General features: G+C 49.6%; 4 non-coding genes across 4 annotated transcripts; 2 read left to right on the top strand and 2 right to left on the bottom strand.

The window, feature by feature from the left end:
- Positions 1-96: 96 nt before the first annotated feature.
- On the bottom strand, positions 97-168 carry trnae-cuc (transfer RNA glutamic acid (anticodon CUC)). The gene has a single exon. It is a non-coding gene; the product is annotated as a tRNA-Glu (tRNA).
- A 2384-nt stretch (positions 169-2552) lies between these two features.
- Positions 2553-2624, bottom strand: trnae-cuc (transfer RNA glutamic acid (anticodon CUC)). The gene has a single exon. It is a non-coding gene; the product is annotated as a tRNA-Glu (tRNA).
- A 4161-nt stretch (positions 2625-6785) lies between these two features.
- trnaq-cug (transfer RNA glutamine (anticodon CUG)) lies at positions 6786-6857 on the top strand. Its single transcript has one exon. It is a non-coding gene; the product is annotated as a tRNA-Gln (tRNA).
- Positions 6858-7127: 270 nt separating this feature from the next.
- On the top strand, positions 7128-7199 carry trnaq-uug (transfer RNA glutamine (anticodon UUG)). The gene has a single exon. It is a non-coding gene; the product is annotated as a tRNA-Gln (tRNA).
- Positions 7200-13709: the final 6510 nt, after the last annotated feature.

Genomic DNA, 13709 nt, shown 5'->3' with positions numbered 1-13709 from the left:
GAGCACAAGGCGAGGCAACTTCAAGGAGACAAATACATAGAAACTAAAAGCAGTCCAGCGCTGAAGTGCAGCGAGGACTGAGAGCAAAAGGAACTGTTCCCTGACCGGGAATCGAACCCGGGCCGCGGCGGTGAGAGCGCCGAATCCTAACCACTAGACCACCAGGGAAGCTGCTGCCTCCCTCACTCGGCAGCTCCTCCACCTCCAAACAGAGCAGCACAGCTCGGGAACAGGCCCCACGTCCCACCATGTTGGGCCGAACTGATTAAACTAGTAATTAGGAGACACAAGATATTCTGCAGATACTGGAATCTGAAGCAACGCACACACAAAATGCTGGAGGAACTCAGCAGGTCAGGCAGCATCTATGGAGGGAAATAAACACTTAACATTTCGGGCTGACACCCTTCATCAGGACTGGAACAGAAGAGAGCAGAAGGCAGAATAAAAAGATACGGGGAGGGGGGCTCACCCATCACCTGCCAGTTTCTGCTCCTCCCCCCTCCCATTTTATTCTGTCTTCTGCCCGCTTCCTTTCCAGTCCTGATGAAGGGTCTCGGCCCGAAACGTCGCCTATTTATTTCCAGATAAAGCAACCCATGTTTGTCCAACCTCTCCTTATAGCTCATACCCTCTATTCCTGGTGAACGTCTTCTGGACCCTCTCCAAAGCCCCCATCCTTCCTGTAACGGGGTGACCAGAACTGAATCCAATACTCCAGATGCGGCCTAACCACAGTTTACTAAAGCTGCAGCATAACTTCCTGACTCCTGAATCAGTGCCCCGACTAAGAAAGACCAGCTCGTTACCAGCTGTGGTATCAGGCGAAACAATCTGAAACAATCTTCATTTATCTATTAAAATATCCTTTAATCACAAGACCCAGTGTGTAAGACTGAACATTCAAGGCAACATGTTCGCCTTTGGGAAGTTAAACCAGGGCAGAACTTGCAGAGTGAACGACAGGGCCCTGTCGAGCGTTGTAGATCAGAGAGACCTCGGGGTGCTGGTACACGGTTCCCCAGAGGTGGTGACGCATGCAGACAGGGTGGTGAAGAAGGCATTTGGCACGCTGGCCTTCATCTGTCAGGATATCAGGAACAAGAGTTGTGATGCCAGGTCTCAGCTGTAAAAGACATTGGTGAGACTGGGACTACTTTGCACTAAAATGGACTTTGTTTTAGTTCTAATTGTGTTCTTTCAAGTTGAGTTTATTGTCAGACGCAAAAGTCTATGTGCAATGAAAAACATCACAGGCACGGTGCATCAGATAAGTAGCATTCAGAAGAAAAACATAAATTAAGGATAAATTATGCACAATATTTACAAAAAAAAACCCAAATAGGAACAACAATTCTCTCCAACCTTCTTGAAAGAACCATCCAACCCTGCTAATTACCCTGAGAGCCTTCAACTAGTCCTTCCCTCATAGTTTTTTTAACATTCTGAATTATTTTAGAACACACAACAGCACAGCTCAGGAACAGGCCCCACGTCCCACCTTGTTGGGGCGAACTGATTAAACTAGTAATTAGGAGACATGATATTCTGCAGATGCTGGATCCTGAAGCAACGCCCACAAAACGCTGGAGGAACTCAGCAGGTCAGGCAACACCTGTGGAGGGAAATAAACAGGTTACATTTTGGGTCGAGACCCTTCATCAGGACTGGAAAGAGGGAGGGCAGAAGCCAGAATAAAAAGTTAGGGGTAGGGGGGCTCACCCGTCACCTGCAGCCTGTGCTCCTCCCCCCTCCCATTTTATTCTGGCTTCTGTCCTCTTCCTTTCCAGTCCTGAGGAAGGGTCTCGGCCCAAAACATCGACTGATATTTCACTTCATAGATGCTGGCTGACCTGCTGAGTTCCTCCAGCATTTTGTGTGTTAAACTAGTAATTAAATGCTTAACAAAACCGATCCTTTCTGCCAACACAATGTGCACATCCCTCCATTCCCTGCACATCCTCCTACCTATCGAAGAGCCTCCTAAACACCTCTATCGTATCTCCCTCCACCACCACCCCTGGCAGCACATTCCAGACACCCAACACTCTCTGTGTAAAGGACTTGCCCCGCACGTCTCATTTGAACTTAAATACATGCCTTCTAGTATTAGATTTCAACCCTGGGAATAAGATACCGAGTGTCTACTTTGTCTGTGCCTCTCGTAATCTTATAAACCTTCATCAGGTCTCCCCTCAACCTCCACTGTTCCAAACAAAACAACCCAAGTCTGTCCAACCTCTCCTGATAACACATACCCTCTAATCCAGGCAGCATCCTGGTGAAACTCTTCTGCACCCTCTCTAAACCCTCCACATCCTTCCTGTAATGGGGTGACCAGAACTGAGTCCAATACTCCAGATGCGGCCTAACCACAGTTTTCAAAACTGCAGCATAACTTCCTGACTCCTGAATCAGTGCCCCGACTAAGGAAGACCAGCTCGTTACCAGCTGTGGTGTCAGGCGAGGTATTTTGAAGGACACAAACTTTTCAAGAAAGTACCAGCAGTCCAGCGCTGAAGTGCAGCGAGGGCTGAGAGCAAAAGGAACTGTTCCCTGACCGGGAATCGAACCCGGGCCGCGGCGGTGAGAGCGCCGAATCCTAACCACTAGACCACCAGGGAAGCTGCTGCCTCCCTCACTCGGCAGCTCCTCCACCTCCCGTCACTCACCCTCACTGACGTTTCTGGGGAGTGAGTGACTCACACCGAGAGTCCGTTCCTGCATCACGTGATCGACTCTCGTCCAATCACATGGGACTCCCCCTCCACACTCGGGTTACACTGCCGATGGGTTTGACACACAGACCGAGGGTGGGGAGCCTGCGGGCCTCACACTCTCTCCCCACTCTCTCCCCACATTAAGATCCACTGGACACGTTTTGCCCAGTCACTCAGTACATCTCCACCCCGTTACAGAACACAATGTGCTCATCACAACGTGCCCTCCCACCTCGCTTTGTATCCTCGGAAACTTGCAAACCTTACATTTCGTTCCCACCTCCTGGTCTGTGATGGGAATAGTGAACAACTCCAGAGGGCCAAGAACCGATCCCTGGAGCACTTCTCGAGTTACAACCCCTCAGCCTGAAATGGACCCATTTTCAGGTGTGTGTGTGTGTGGTGTGTGTGGGTGCGTGCGTGCGTGCGTGCGTGCGTGCGTGCGTGCGTGCGTGCGTGCGTGTGTGTGTGTGTGTGTGTGTGTGTGTGTGTGGTCTGCCCCCACCTGAAACAATCTTCATTTAACTATGAAAATATCCTTTAATCATAAGACCCAGTGTGTAAGACTGAATATTCCAGGCAACATGTTCACCTTTGGGAAGTTAAACCAGAGCAGAACTTGCAGAGTGAACGACAGGGCCCTGGCGAGTGTTGGAGAGCAGAGAGACCTCGGGGTGCTGGTACATGGTTCCACGGTATTGGCGACGCAGGTAGACAGGGTGGTGAAGAAGGCATTTGGCACGCTGGCCTTCATCAGTCAGGATATCAGGTACAAGAGTTGTGATGTCAGGTCTCAGCCGTACAAGACATTGGTGAGACTGGGACCACTTTGCACTAAAATGGACTTTATTTTTGTTCTAATTGTGTTCTTTCAAGTTGAGTTTATTGTCAGACGCACAAGTCTATGTGCAATGAACAACTTACTTGCAGCAGCATCACAGGCACAGTGCATCAGATAAGCAGCATTCAGAAGAAAAACATAAATTAAGGATAAATTATGCACAATATTTACAAGAGCAAACCCAAATAGGAACACCAATTCTCTCCAACCTTCTTGAAAAAACCATCCAACCCTGCTAATTACCCTGAGAGCCTTCAAATAGCCCTTCCTTCATAGTTTTTTAACATTCTGAATTGTTTTAGAACACAGAACAGCACAGCTCAGGAACAGGCCCCACGTCCCACCACGTTGGGCCAACCTGATTAAACTAGTAGTTAGGAGACACAAGAGATTCTACAGATGCTGGATTCTGAAGCAACGCACACAAAATGCTGGAGGAACTCAGCAGGTCAGGCAGCATCTATCGAGGGAAATAAACAGTTGATGTTTTGGATCGAGACCCTTCATCAGGACTGGAACGGAAGAGGGCAGAAGGTTGCAGGAGGGGAACTGACCCATCACCTGCAGCCTCTGCTCCTCCCCCTCCCATTTTATTCTGCCTTCTGCCCTCTTCCTTGCACCACCCCTGGTAGCACATTCCAGGAACCCATCGTTCTCTGCGTGAAAGATTTCCCCTCACATCTCGTTTGGACTTAACCCTCTCATCTTAAATACATGCCTTCTCGTTATAGATTTCAACCCTGGGAATAAGATACCGGCTGTCTACTCTGTGCCTCTTGTCATCTTATAACCCTCCATCAGGTCTCCCCTCAGCCTCCGCTGCTCTGGACAAAACAACCCAAGTTTGTCCAACCTCTCCTTATAACACATGCCCTCTAATCCAGGCAGCATCCTGGTGAAACTCTTCTGCACCCTCTCTAAACCCTCCACATCCTTCCTGTAATGGGGTGACCAGAACTGAATGCAATACACCAGATGCAGCCTAACCACAGTTTTCTAAAGCTGAAGTATAACTTCCTCACTCCTGAATCAATGCCCCGACTAAAAAAGACCAGCTCGTTACCAGCTGTGGTATCAGGTGAGGTATTTTGAAGGACACAAACTTTTTAAGACACTAACAGCAGTCCAGCGCTGAAGTGCAGCGAGGACTGAGAGCAAAAGGAACTGTTTCCTGACCGGGAATCGAACCTGGGCCGCGGCGGTGAGAGCGCTGAATCCTAACCACTAGACCACCAGGGAAGCTGCTGCCCTGTGAAAAAGTCTCTGACTGTCCACTTGATCTATGGCTCTGAACATCTCACAAGACATGCTCTCCAATCCAGCCAGCATCCTGGTAAATCTCCTCTGCACCCTTTCTAAAGCTTCCACATCCTTCCTATAATGAGGCGACCAGAACTGAACACAATACTCCAATTGTGGTCTGACCAGAGTTCTACAGAGCTGCAACATCACCTTCTGCCTCTTGAACCTCAGTACCCAGACTAATGAAGGCCAACACTCCATATGCCTTCTTAACAACTTTTCTGACCTTCGCGGCAACCTTGAGGGATCTACAGACGTGGACCCCATGATCGCTCTGTTCCTCCACACTGCTAAGAGTCCTGCCATTGCCTTGTATTCTGCCTTCAAATTCGATCTCCCAAAGTGTATCACTTCACACTTATCCAGGTTGAATCCGTCTGCCACCTCTCAGCCCAGCTCTGCATCCTGTCAACATCCTGTTATAATCAGGGAGGCCGCTGCTGCCTTTGTATTGGTAACACTCAGTGTGATGGACTTTGAATTTCTGGGATCTGTGCATCATCGGCAAGGCCAGCATTTATTGCCCTTCAGACAGTGGTGGGGAGGGTCTGGGTGATGAGGGTTTACTTGACCCACCCTCTGGTGAAGGTGCTGCCAGAGTGTCTTTGGGTCGGGAGTTGCAGTGACGATGAAGGAAAGGCAGTGTTCTTCCAAGTGAGGAAGGGACGCGAGTTGGAGGGGAGTTCCCGCTGGTGTTGTTACCCACCTGCTCAGTCATACACGCCGTGGATTGGGAGGTGCTGGCGCAGTATCCTGGGCGGCTACCTCAATGCATTTTGTAGGTGGTGCACCAGCGGCGGAGGGAAATAATTGTTCGCTTTGGTTGGCTTTACCTGAGTGGGGGTGAGTTTCCTGTGGGCTGTTGGTGCTGAGCGTTTTATCACATCCGCGACGTGTGCCCTGTAGATGGGGGAAGGAGGTGAGTCACTGACCCACTCTGGTGGTCGTGATGTGTGCGTCACGGAGTCGGTCACACGGCACAGAAACAGGCTCTTGAGCCCACCTTGTCCATGCCACCTGGTCCAGCCATCTACACCCTCCCACTTACCAACACCTGCTCCATAACCTTATGGCAATTCAAGTGGTCATCCTGAAATACTCTCTGCCAGGGAGTTCCTTCCTCATTCCACATCCCTCTGGGTGAAAACGTTCCCCTCAGATCCCCAAACCGCCACTAAATGGATTTAAAACACCTCTACCGTGGAAACGTTTCCTACTTGTGGGCAGGCACGGTAATGTGGCGGTTAGCGTAAGGCTATTACTGTGCCAGTGACCCAGGTTCAATTCTGGCTGCTGTCTGTAAGGAGTTTGTACGTTCTCCCCGTGTCTGTGCGGGTTTCCTCCAGGTGCTCCGGTTTCCTCCCATGTTCCAAAGACACACGGGGTAGGAAGTTATGGACATGCTATGTTGGTGCCGGAAGCGTGGCGTCACCTGTGGGCTGCCCCCAGAACACTATGCAAAAGATGCATTTCACTGTGTGTTTCAATACACATGTGACGGAGAAAGATATCTTCAGATATCTATTTCCCAGTCCATCTCTGCCCCTCAGATCTGTCTCCCTCTATCAACCCCCCTCAGCCTCCTCTGCTCCAGGGGAACAAGCCCAGCCTTATCCAGTTCTCCACCTCCACAGTCGCTGCCTCACCGGGGGGAGGGAAGCGAGAGAGGAGAGAAAGAGGGACGGTGGGGGTGGGGGTGTCTCCGATAGGGTAAAACTGGGGTGAACATGGGGATCAGCTGTAGCATGATGTTGTGGTCAGTGGGTGAATGGGAGCAGTTAGAAGGTGAGAAAATGGACAAAAGAACGTAGAAGAGAACTTGGATGAATTGGCCTGTAATCCCAAAAGAACAGGGAGACTTTCATGCTGCTTCAGCCCAAGTGTACAATGTTGGGCCAGGAAAAGCAGTCAGCATTTGCTGTGGTTCCATGGTGTAATGGTGAGCACTCTGGACTCTGAATCCAGCGATCCGAGTTCAAATCTCGGTGGAACCTGTTTGCTGTCAAGTGCTGTGCTGCCCTTGCGGGTGCATGCAGAGGTTGTGCCTCCGAACTTCTGATGAACCAAAGCAGCCAGCTGAGCTTTCCCTGCCATTCATTTCATCCAAGGTCTCAGTCCAACGCCATGGGTCCTGAGATCGTTCCCTTCTTGGCTGAGGTTCTCCATTTAGTTTGAAACAACTTTGCACCCAGTGACAAGCCCCTCCAGCTGGAATAAGAGGGTCTGATGGGGGGAGGTGGAGTGACTTTGACTGAGGGTGTGCAGGTTCCATGGTGTAATGGTGAGCACTCTGGACTTTGAATCCAGTGATCTGAGTTCAAATCTCGGTGGAACCTTAATCCCTCTAAACTTTTCCCATCCATGTACCTGACTAAATATCTTTTAAATGTTAATTAATAACCTCAGGCAGCCTTCTGTGCTGCTGAATCAGCAGAAGACAGGCCTGCTGTTGGTGTGGTCCTGGGTTACAAACCAAGACCTTCCGTTGTCACTGTTGCTAAGGGTAACCTGGGATATTAAAGAGTAATGGTCCTGAGCCCAAACCTGGGAGGTCACCACCACAGCCCCCACCCCCGACACCTGCCAGTGTGGAGAACAGCAATGTGGCCTTAATCTGGGACATGTTTTCTCTGCACCTGTATTCCTGGTGTGATCGGATTGGACAGGAGAATCAAGCAGGTGCTTCCTTTCCAAGCTTTGCCTATTGTGCTGAGAGTTTTTCATTAAAAGATATGGGAAGAACATTTAAGTTAATCACAGTAGTGCAGCAGTTAGCGCAATGTTATTACATCACCAGCGACCCAGCTTTAATTCTGGTCACTGTATGTTCTCCCCGTGTCTGCGTGGGTTTCCTCCGGGTGCTCCGGTTTCCTCCCACGGGTTAGGAAGTTGTGGGCATGCTGTGTTGGTGCCGGAAGCGTGGTGTCACTTGCGGGCTGCCCCCAGAACATTACACAAACAATGCATTTCACTGTGTGTTTTGATGTACTTGTGACTAAAGATATCTTCTGTTATCCCTCTGTAGTACAGAAACTTGGGCCCAACTCATCCATGCCGACCAAGTTGCCGAAATGAGCTTGTCCCATCTCCCTGCATTCGGCCCCTATCCCTCTGAACCTTTCCGGCCCATTCACCTGTCGAAGTGCCTTTTCAATGTTGTAATTGAGCTCACCTCCATATAACACGACAGCACAGTACAGGCCCTTCAGCCCACAATGTTGTGCCAACATTTTATCCTGCTCAGATCTATCTAACCCTTCCCTCCCACATAGCTCCCCATTTTCCTACCATTCATGTGTCTAAGATCTAATGTATCTGCCCCCACAACCTCTGCAAGCAGTGTGTTCCACACCCCCATCCTGGTAAATCTCCTCTGCACCCTCGCTAAAGCTTCCACATCCTTCCTATAATGAGGTGACCAGAACTGAACACAATACTCCAAGTGTGGTCTAACCAGAGTTCTACAGAGCTGCAACATCACCTCAAGGCTCTTGGACTCAATATCCCGACAAAAGAACACACCATACACCTTCTTAACAACCCTACTGACTTGCATGGCAATCTTGAGGGATCTATGGACATGGACCCCAAGATCCCTGTTCCTCCACACTGCTCAGAGGCCAGCTATTAATGTTTGTTCTGCCTTCAAATTCGATCTCCCTCTGGCAGTTCTTTCCACAGACCCACCACTAAAAACTTGCCCCTCAGGTCCCCTATAAACCTTTCCACGCAACCTCCAAAGCTCCAGAAGAAAGTCCCAGGCTCTACTTTTAACTCAAGCCCTGCAGTCCCAGTAACATCCTTGGGAATCGTTTCTGCACCTCTTCCAGATAAATGACATCCTTCCTGTAGCCTGGTGACCAGAACCCCACAAAACTCCGAGCACGGTCTCACTGATGTCTTGTACAGCTGGAACATGACATCTCAACTCTTGTACTATGTGCCCTGACCAATGAAGGCAAGTGTGCCAAATGCCTTCACCACCATACACCTGTATCACTATTGTCAGGGAACTTTGTACACCTCAGTCTGTTCTACACCACACCCCAGGGCTCTGTCATGTACAGTGCAGTTCTTGCCCTGCTTTAACATCCCAAAATCCAACACTTCACTCTTGTCCAAGTTAAATTGCATCTGCCATTCCTTGGCCCACTTTCCCAGTTGATTGAGATCCTGTGCTAACCTTAGATAAATCTTCACTGTGCACAAAATACCATCCACAAACTTGTTAACCATGCCGACTACAGTCCCATCCCAATCATTAACATAGCTGCCAAACAGTGGACCCAGCACCAATCCCTGTGGCAGCCCACTGGTCACAGACCTTCACCCTGGAGACACTCCACCACTGCAGACAAAGATTGGTGGGGTTGTGGACAATATAGCGGGCTAAAGGATACGGCAGAATATAGATCAGTTACAGATACGGGGCAGGGAAATGGCAGATGAGTTTAATCTGAGCAAGTGTGAGGTGTTGCACTTTGGGTGGTCATAGGTCAGGGGAAAGGACCATGAACAGCATTGACGTACGGAGGGATCTTGCGGTCCAGGTCCATAGCTCACTAACAGTGGCCGCTCAAGTAATAGTGTGGTAAAGACAGCATGTGGCACACTTGCCTTCATCGGTCAGGGCATTGAGTACAAAAGTAGAGTCAAGTTGCATTTGCACAGATCTTTGGTCCAGCCGCACTTGGAGCATTGTGTGCAATTCTTGTTGCCCCATTACAGGAAGGATGGAGACTGGAGAGGGTGCAGAAGGGGTTTAGCAGGATGCTGCCTGGATTAGAGGATGAGATACAAGGAGGGGTTGGACAAACCTGGGTTGTTTGCTCTGGAGTGGCAGAGGCCAAGGGGAGGCCTGATAGAAGTTTAAGATTGGAGGCATAGACAGTCAGTCTTTCACCCCCCACCCTGAGTCAAATACTTGAAGACATAGCTTTAAGGTGATGTGTGGGGCAAGTTTCCTTTTAAGTACACACACAGGTGTCTGGAACAGGCTGTCAGGGGTAGTGGTGGAAGCGGATATGATCCTGGCATCTGAGAGGCTGTTAGGTAGACACATGAATATGTCGGAAATGGAGGGATGTGGATCAGATACAGGTGGAGGGGGTTTACCGTTAACTTAGCTTTGTGTTTGGCACAGATTGTGGCCTGAATGGACTCTTCCTGCGCTGTTCTATTGCCCTGACTCCTTCCACCAAAAACAATTTTGTATCCAATTTTCTAGCTTAGCCTGGGTCCCATGTGATCTGACCCTCCAGACCAGCCTACCAGGTGGGACTTTGTCAAATACCTTCCTGAAGTCCACTTGGACAACACCCATCACCTTGCATTTGTCAATTCTCTTGGTCATCTCGTCAAAAACTCACATTCAAGAGACGCCATTTACCACAAAATCATGCCGACTGTCCCAAATCAGTCCTTGCCTTTCCAAATGCAGGCAGATCCCATCTCTCAGAATCCCCTACAATAACATTCCCAGCACTGATGCTAGGTGCACTGGACTGTAGTTCCCTGGCTTGTCCTTGCAGCCCTTCAATAAAAGGCACAACATTCACCACCCTCCAGCCTTCCAGAATCTGAATAGCAAACAAAGATACAAAATCTCTCCCAGGGCCCCAGCAATTTCTTCCCTGGCTTCCCACAATGTCCCAGGATACACTTGCTCAGACCCCAGAGATTTATCCACCTTCGTGCACTTTAGGTGCATGAGCACTTCTGATAATGTGGATATTTCAGGACACAGCTATTCTCTTCCCTGAATTCCACAGCTTCAGTGACCTCCACAGTAAACACCCAGTCCATCCCCTGTGGCTCCACACTGATGCTTAAGGGCCCCCTCTCAGCCCATTTGCCCTTTTTGCTCAATGAACTCTTAGGATTCTCCTTTCCCTTGTCTGCCAAAGTTCTCCTGATTTCTCCCTCATCTTCTCACCTTCCTCTTCAAGGGATCCACGATTCCTTGTCAAACTCGAACTCATGAGACAGAGGAAATGCGGAGAAAACACATTGAATGAAGGACATGTTGCTCTTGTTTTTGAGACTGGGGAGGTGGTGATCTCCCAGCTCTGGGCTCAGGATTGCTGCACAATCAAATATTGATGAAAAATTATTTCCTTAGTCAAGGAAAACCCAGCAGGAGTCACTGATTCCCCACTGATACTGCTTCCCTCATGGGCACTTGATCTGCAGAGGTGGATTTTGGAAACTGCCAGCAGATGGAAACACAGCAGGTAAACTCAGCAGGCAGAGGGAAGTAGATGATCTCATTTATTGAAAGAAGTGTGGTTACAGGGTCAGGGTTACCCACCTTGGGAAGTGCGTGTACAGGAGCTGTCGTGTCTCTCCATCATTTCACGCAACTAATTCTCTCTCCCATCTCCCCACCTTTTCCTCCTCACGATACAGCACAAGAGATTACAACCAAACCGACAAATGCACACCGGGGACATTCATGCTGAAAGATCCTGGCTGAGCTGAAAGCCAAGAACAGACTTCACTGACACAAATGAGAGTGTTCCCAAGTGTGTCCCAGATCAGAGCAATTTACATCCCCCAGTTCTTGGGGAAAGGTGATTGAGAAGGGTATATGGAGCTCTCACTACATGGAACAGGGCAGGAATGAGACAGACCTTTTGTCCTCGCTGATTAACTGGACTGACAACTTGCACTCGTTTCTCAATCGTACTTTATTTACCTGTGCACAGAGAACAGCTCAGCCCCTGTCAAACTATGCTAAAGTTTCAGCAAAGAGTTGTCTTTAAGAAGATATTGACCAATTAAAATCTTTGTGCACCTCAGAATCCTTGATTCGCACACACAGAACACCATGTTCCATTAATATAGGTGTTCGTGACCAATAGAAACAACATGTTAATGACCATTAATAAAGACTTGGTAAAGTAAAATTGTTAGTGTGTGCCTTGCATACTGATCTCGTTTTAGTGTGCCTGGTAACCTTGGGCCCCATGCTGCACAAAGGAGATCTGCTCTCAAGGACCTTGCTCAGCACAGGTGACTGCACATTGTCTGCAAACTATCTCTGCCTGCTCACTAGTTTATCCCTCGCCTTGCCACAGCATCCACGCTTCACAGGACCAGGACTGAGACAGTTTCCGGTGAGTGCCTGGGAGAAATGAGGGGTGAACAATGATCAACTTCAAATCCTGGCCAAAGGAACAAAGGGAGGAATCTACACAGCAAGGTCACAGACAAGAGCAGAAGATGCAAAGTGCCTGCACTGCATCTGTTGGGCATGTTGGTGAATTGAGTCAACAGCAGGAGAGAAATCTCACCTGGGCCCTGGATGAATGACCTCAGACCCTGTGACAGTGGCCCAGTTCTAGACTCCAGAGGAAACAAACTCACCAATCCCTCAGTCTGAACCTTCCAATACAACTGCCTCACTCCAATTCAAGTACAGGACCATCTGAGCTCACTCCACACAGGAATGGAGCTGCTCCTGGAACCCACAAAAGACAACTTGGGGGCAAGGCTGCTCCCAGTGGGACAAAACCAATCCCACATCCCCTTCCACAGAAGCAGATGTGACCAGTGACAAACTGATCTACAAATGTCACGATGTTGCATCCAGTTCTGACGTCAGTGACCAGGCAGCACTGCCGGGGTCAGAGACACACCCATTGGTTCCTGGTTCCTATGGTGACAGCCCTGTGCAAGCAGCACACGTGTGTAAAAGCACTGGTACAAATTGGACAACCCCAAGCTCAGGGACATGAGACACCACACCAGGTAGAAACAACCACTGCTTTATTGGTCATTGATCAGTAACTGACCAGGGTTTGCTGGTGTTTCCTATACAGGAATAAGGCTGTCAACACAGCAGAGATCAGAGAGAGAGAGCTGTCACAATCACAGCCACGGACAGGACCACCTCAGTCTCCACACGTACAGAGCAATGAGAAACCAGTGGTCAGTAAGGGAAACACCGAGGGGCAAGTAGAAACTGGCAGTGGGTCAGCTCACCCCCTGGAGACCTCTCCAGTCTCCGATGCTCAATCTCATTCAGGGACTACTTTACCAGGTGGGTGGCAGTGTCCAGATTGACCAGGGGTCCCAGCGAGGACTCCCCCTCCCAATTCACTCCAGCATCACTCCCGCAGGGTCATACATTCCAGTTAGTGGGATGGGTGGGAAGGAGAGAGGTCACGTTCTATCATCCAGACCACCAACATCCTACCAGCTTCAGGCACAAGGTCCCTCCTTCCTCTGGAAGGGAATCAGAACTCCCCTGTGGCACTGCAGTTGCCCACGTGACAAGCACAAACATCAGTGTTTGATTATTCCAGTGGGCTCCAGCTCAACAAGAGAACCAATCCATCAGTCAGGTGGGGCATCACTTCACCAGGAACCCACCCGAGGGGGAGAGGGGTATTCACATTCTGCACCTTCTGCAAAGTACAAGCTTTGCTCATGGAATCTCTCTGATCCACTGCAGTAACTCTCAGGAGACAGCTGATGAAAACCTGAGGACACAATGAACACTTCAATTAGTGACTCCCTCCCAAGATGGAGAACTGAAAGTCTGGGCTCCTCTTACCAAGAAACTGTCATCTCCAAAGCAGCGGAATGCGTCCACGTCAAACCGGAGCGTGTCCAGCTCACGCTCCCCTCTCGGCAGCACGAAGGTTGAAGAGGAGTCCTCAGCCCTGCTGTCCAGGAGGCAACTGGGGATGAAGGGACATGAAGTGAATCAAGTGAAGCCACTGAGACAGGAGCAGCTGGAGAAAGCAGGCAGCTCCTTTCCCATTGTAGTCAATGATGGGCTATCTGCGGGGTGGAGTCCTTGTCTGCGCTCAGTGTGGCTACACACCAGTCAATGTAGA

This window comes from Pristis pectinata, chromosome 37, assembly GCF_009764475.1.
Source record: "Pristis pectinata isolate sPriPec2 chromosome 37, sPriPec2.1.pri, whole genome shotgun sequence".
Classification (NCBI taxonomy): Eukaryota; Metazoa; Chordata; class Chondrichthyes; order Rhinopristiformes; family Pristidae; genus Pristis; species Pristis pectinata.
Note: the sequence above shows the minus strand (reverse complement) of the source record. Positions and strands in the feature narration are given on the sequence as shown.